The sequence below is a fragment of the Ascidia mentula genome, chromosome 5, assembly GCF_947561715.1.
Source record: "Ascidia mentula chromosome 5, kaAscMent1.1, whole genome shotgun sequence".
In the NCBI taxonomy this organism is placed as follows: Eukaryota; Metazoa; Chordata; class Ascidiacea; order Phlebobranchia; family Ascidiidae; genus Ascidia; species Ascidia mentula.
This window is the reverse complement of record NC_138570.1, coordinates 17,355,813-17,362,244: the sequence shown is the minus strand read 5'-3', so window position 1 is coordinate 17,362,244 and position 6,432 is coordinate 17,355,813. Positions and strand designations below refer to the sequence as shown.

The 6,432-nt window shown below is 38.9% G+C and overlaps 1 long non-coding RNA gene across 1 annotated transcript; it reads left to right on the top strand.

Annotated features, from left to right (window-relative positions):
- Positions 1-2,603: 2,603 nt before the first annotated feature.
- On the top strand, positions 2,604-6,219 carry LOC145903341 (uncharacterized). The gene is made up of 5 exons (XR_014402639.1): positions 2,604-2,669; positions 4,507-4,646; positions 5,189-5,265; positions 5,376-5,457; positions 5,812-6,219. It is a non-coding gene; the product is annotated as an uncharacterized LOC145903341 (long non-coding RNA).
- Positions 6,220-6,432: the final 213 nt, after the last annotated feature.

Genomic DNA, 6,432 nt, shown 5'->3' with positions numbered 1-6,432 from the left:
GGGTCGTCTTCAATCGGCGATTTGAAGGTCATCCGGCACCTTAATTTCAAATTTGTTAATTGCATGTTGTAGAGAATTAAATTTCCGTTCTCTTGATATTGGTCAATATTGGCACCTATTGCGAGAACGCCGAGCAGAATTGTTTTAATAGGGAAGTTTTTCGCATGCCGACATTACGCCATTACGCTGCTGATTCGCTCAAAGCGGGTCGTCTTCAATCGGCGATTTGAAGGTCATCCGGCACCTTAATTTCAAAATTGTTAATTGCATGTTGTAGAGAATTAAATTTCCGTTCTCTTGATATTGGTCAATATTGGCACCTATTGCGAGAACGCCGAGCAGAATTGTTTTAATAGGGAAGTTTTTCGCATGCCGACATTACGCCATTACGCTGCTGATTCGCTCAAAGCGGGTCGTCTTCAATCGGCGATTTGAAGGTCATCCGGCACCTTAATTTCAAATTTGTTAATTGCATGTTGTAGAGAATTAAATTTCCGTTCTCTTGATATTGGTCAATATTGGCACCTATTGCGAGAACTCCGAGCAGAATTGTTTTAATAGGGAAGTTTTTCGCATGCCGACATTACGCCATTACGCTGCTGATTCGCTCAAAGCGGGTCGTCTTCAATCGGCGATTTGAAGGTCATCCGGCACCTTAATTTCAAATTTGTTAATTGCATGTTGTAGAGAATTAAATTTCCGTTCTCTTGATATTGGTCAATATTGGCACCTATTGCGAGAACGCCGAGCAGAATTGTTTTAGTAGGGAAGTTTTTCGCATGCCGACATTACGCCATTACGCTGCTGATTCGCTCAAAGCGGGTCGTCTTCAATCGGCGATTTGAAGGTCATCCGGCACCTTAATTTCAAATTTGTTAATTGCATGTTGTAGAGAATTAAATTTCCGTTCTCTTGATATTGGTCAATATTGGCACCTATTGCGAGAACGCCGAGCAGAATTGTTTTAATAAGGAAGTTTTTCGCATGCCGACATTACGCCATTACGCTGCTGATTCGCTCAAAGCGGGTCGTCTTCAATCGGCGATTTGAAGGTCATCCGGCACCTTAATTTCAAATTTGTTAATTGCATGTTGTAGAGAATTAAATTTCCGTTCTCTTGATATTGGTCAATATTGGCACCTATTGCCAGAACGCCGAGCAGAATTCTTTGTATTAGACTAGTTTTTCGCATGCCGCCATTATGCTGAATCGCAAAACCAGGCGATTTTTTTAATTCGCGATTTTTTTGATTGATACAGCTGCGGAAAATGTTGTTTAAATGTTTTTTGAGGTTTGATCTGCTTGCTCATCTCTGTAATTTGATTCTAATCAAAAAAAAAACAATTTTTGAGTAAATGCCTGTTGTACCTTGTAGAATGTGGCAAATTTGCAAAATTATTCTGCCAGAATTCTGCCAGAATGAGGGTGGTCAAATCGCAATCACAACACGGAATGCCGATGCCGGGTCCTTTTGATTTGTTTGTTGTTTTTGGAATCAATCGACCGTATCGTGGATGAGATTAAAAACTTTGGCGATTTTATACCATGGCTTTCAACAATTCGTTTGAAAGAATCATAAAAAAGGCTAAAATTTGATTGTAAATAATTATTAATAATGTAAAATACAAACAAATAACCAAAACAAAAGTCCTTGATATTATGTTGCTATACTCTGATACCCTCATCCACGTTGGTGTGGCGGGAAAGTTTAATCAAATCTTTTCAAGATCAAGGCATGACTTTTCCATCCGGATAAACCGAGTTCTTTTGTAGTTATATTGTAACCTGTCAATCAATTTTTAACGTGGTAGTGAATAATATAGCAAGCAGGAATATAAGTGGTTGTAATAAATAAACATATAGCTTGGTATGGCAAACGTTTAATTTTGGTGGTGATTTGCTACTTTGTTCAGTTTTTCTGACACTTTGCTTTTTATCTTACATTCCCATCAGGCACCTAATTCAAAAAAGTCATGCAATTGTATTTTAATCATAATCACAAAAAAACTTTTCTATTCAACAGAGAAATAACTAAAATGCCCGGTAACGGACCATAAAGATGAGTCACTTAATCATTTAACAGCTTTTTTAACCACTTGAATACTTAATAGGCTTTAAAATGCCGCGAAGTTGCCCAAACAGACAGACAATGCCCAAGAAGCACTGTGACGCCCAGCAATGACGACAAGTTACCCGAGACCTAACCAAAAAACCACAACGCCATCAATAGTTTATATTTAGCTGAGAACCAGAGATCGGTTGCTCTGCCGCCGTTTTACCCAACGTAGCAGGGAAGGTGTTCAAGAGAAACAAATGTAAATGTCAAGTGAGTTATTATTTCAAAAGAATTTCCCGAACAAAGAAGGAGGTAGCTACTCCCGCCCACGGAGCGGAACTTATGATTGCGTTAAGGAATCATTCCTAAACTTAGTGGTTTTTGTATTTTAAAACGCAAGCAATTTTGGCCAAAAGATTTTATAACAAGGTTTCTTCAGTATGAAACGTGTTTGCCGCTATAGCTATTATAAACAAGAAGCAATTTTTCTATTTCAACAATCGAATTGCGAATCAGTCGCATTGATGATGATTTGCTTTATTTTCAACGTCATTGATTGTTCGAAAACTGCTGAGCAGAGAAATGGCGATGCCAACACTGCCAATTTTTGAAGGTACGTCTAACACAAAATCGTATGACGCATGCTTTATGCGACGAAAGGACACATATTTGATAGCCAACACTTGCTAATGAGTATGCCAAGCAGGCATATGAGCATCGGTTTAGTCTATGTTATTTTACTAAGGGTCAGTGTGTTTTTATTTTTCTTCAGCGTTTAAATTTACATTAGCATTGTCGTAATTTTAACGATTTTTATGTAACACTTACAAATAAAGATAAACCAGACTGTATATAACCCAGCTTGCATGCGATTTCTTTTGTAGGCTTTGGTGTTTATGGTGTATCTTCCATAACATTGAAGTGGTGCAATTTTATCAGTTCTCGTTTCTTTTTGTTTCCTGCATGACTCATACAGTTTCGGTTATTCCAGGCGAACTTGCGCCTTACAAGTATTCGGTTTACCGCATTTTACGTCACACAAAAACGCGCCCAGCTGGGCATGGAAAAGTTGTTGAGCTATTTGCGGAATCGAAATTTTCCCTTTGTGCTAGTGGTGTTACAAAACGTTAAGCATGCTGCGAAGGCGGCCACAAGGAGGAAACGAAGTATTGGGTATTAACAGGGGGATTCTTTGCGAAAATATCCGAAAACAAGAGTTTGCATTACTCATTACAAAAAGCTGACTAAGATGTTTTTGAAAGTGGTTTCTTGATTACCACTTGGTTGCAACGACCCAAGTAACGAGTAACGGAACCCCGTCTGGTTATCGCGTTCAAGATAAAACAAGTATCCGCCTTCCTCCGAAGCGGTTTTGCAGAACCGCGAAGTAAAACCGATAGTGAGTTTGGCGAAACGCCAAGATTACCAACGACAAAACGTTTAAAAACGCTTTTGCAATCCACCGTATGGGTAACTGGTAGTCACTTTATCAATGCGCCGTCGCTTTAAGATAACTCCCAGTCTGTCAACAACTACGTCATTGGAGCCCGGAAGAGCTAATGAGAAAGTCTTTTTCAAGCAAACATGGCTGTGGGTGAATAGGAACCAACGCAGAAAAAAGGTTTCCCTTTGTGTCACGTGACTTGCGCGGTCATGCGTTCACGGCGTGTTTAAAGCTCGGTCGGGAACTCATCCGAGGAACAATGGGCGCTGATCTGTCGCTGAGGGCACTGGTGACAGGGGTTGTGACGGATGGCTCGAAAGGTTTGCGAAACTCGTTTCTCCGACGTGTGCTAACGTTATTCGATGCGTAAGTTCGCGAGATTTGTGGTTATGTTTCATATTTTAACCGCCTGTATAATCGTGATTATGTGTAGTAAAAATTCATTTGTAGTAAGTGAAGCACCGCGGAAAACGTTACCGGAAGGGAAGTATGCTTTATGGCACACGAACGAACTTTGAGACCTTTTATTGTTACGGCAATTGCGTGTTATTGCAATTACAAGTAACAAACGTCGGTGCTTTACGTTGAAATTAAACATTAACGTCTGTTGCCAAAGGCCTGTTTGTCGATGCAATAAATGTTTGCGTGTGCAAATTAACATACTTCAGTTGTGAATCAAGTCGAGATGTGAGGGCTGTACTCTTGTTGGCAGCAACAGGCAGAGTGCAATTGACCCACTGTTCTCATACTATAGTGTTTTTTCCACTTTTTTTTTGTCTCTTGAATGACGAAGGTTCTTGAGTAGGCAGTTAAAATGCGGTGAAGCTATAAAGTAGTTGCTTTATTATCAAGTGCAATTTATTTTTCTGGAGGTTGAAATGTTTTTTGTTTGCAATTTAAATACATATGCAGAATATTTTGTCAATTCCTCCGAAAGTATGTTGTTCCACGCAAACGTTGCTTAGTTTAACATTCAATATATTAACCAACTGTTTTTTATTTGAAGGAGAAACGCATCTGGTATTTTCAAAGTAAATTTATCATAAATCTAAAGCCCACCGGATCCACTCAGCATGTGTGCATATCCGCTTTTCAGATTTCTGGTTCTTGTGACTCTGTGCGTGATTTCCACTTCCTCCAACAAAGGTAGGTGAATAATATGGTTTGGCATGTTTATGGTACATTACATGTAGTACCCCCCTTAATCCCAGTGTAAGCCAAGTTAGCTTGAGTTTGGGTTTACCGCTACGCGCACGCTTCAATTTAAAGATTGAACTTGTATAGCAGCCATCGATCTGATATATGTGTGGTTTGTGTTCGCTGAAATTCTCCGGTGTGGGGTTGTGGTTATTGTTTCCTTGAAACGAACAAGTTTCAATTTACGTCGCGATGTTTGAGAATTAAAAGCTTCAGGCAATAAATGCATAAACGCCACACTTATTATAGGAACAAGTAACAAACTTGCTAAATTGTCAGATGACATTACGCAAACCATGCATAACTCTGCTTTGTGGTGACTAAGTGGTTGTGAAAAAGAAACTCATTGTGTTTGGTCTTTACAACACTGTTAAAGATTAAACAGCACTCTGGCGCCTATATCTTACGATGACATAATACTTCAATGCGCACTTACCTGAAACAAAAAAAATTTCCTGGCACTTCCAAAGCCTTGTTGTTCTCTTTTCCAGTTCAAAGGCACCATTTTTCCCTGACGAAATACTGCTTGCGAAACAAGTATGAAACCACAGCTCCCAGATACAATCTTGTGAGTACAGAACTTGAATATGTGGTTATGTGCAAGAAATGTTTAAAAACTAACCCCTATAACTAACACTTTTATTGTTAATATTTGATTTGTAATTTTGTTTTATGCAGGGTTGCATTTGTCATTGTCAAATTTACAAAACCGGGGAATTCCTCTACAATTGTCCGGATGTCACTCGCCCGGGTGGAAGTTGTAAGTAAACTTCATTCGTAAAGGGTTCGGCGACGTTAAGATAAGGTTGCTCACATATTATTTATGGGGAAGTGTTATGACAATCACAGCTGTATAAATTGGGAGTGCGGGTTGATTTGCGCCAATTGTGCATAATTGTTGACATGGCAATATCGTAAACCACACATTTAGACATTGACACTCCCCTTGACTTAAGGGCAGCAGCTAAATCCCTGCACATATTAATCAGTTCGTGGTAATATACATGGGAAAGACATTGCAGAATACAAGTCAACCGTTGGAAGAACCTACACTTTTTATTGTATTTAAGCAGTTTGAACCTGAATATTGATGATATTTTGTTGTTATTATCAGATATTTGCATCTTCTGCCGACAAACCTTAAAGTGCAACCGGGGAAGGAAATTCTATTGAAACTACGGAGTGTAAAAATGTACAAATGTTTGTAAAGATTGCCTTTGATGTGCAAAAAATATTCTTGCGTTGTTCCAATGCAAGTCGTACCATGCAGCGACATGCAGGTCGTGCGAATTTCTGCAGCAAAAATTGACAGTTTGCCACCAACTGAACCAAACCATTTTTTTAGGCGTTTCTTTGTTTATTCGAAGTTCATTGACTAAACAATTAGTTTATTACCAAACAATGCAGTTTGTTACTTTGTACTTACACTATGTTTTCCTGTAATCTTGTTGAACACTTATTTTTTTTGCTTTTAGTGCTGCAAACAAACACTTTTCCGTGAAAATCTTTGTATTAAAGTTGGCGTGTCAAAAAAACGTCCATTTATTCTCCAAGCAGTTCGTTAACACGTTGTATAGCAAGATACTTGAAACCACTACTTGAGCATTACCAAAAGATATTCAAACAGATACCTAGACCGAAACCTGAATTAAACCACGAGCACATGCCAGAAATACTTGGTTCTTACATGCCATCATCATTATACGGTGTTTAACTTTGCTGGACCGAAACCCTT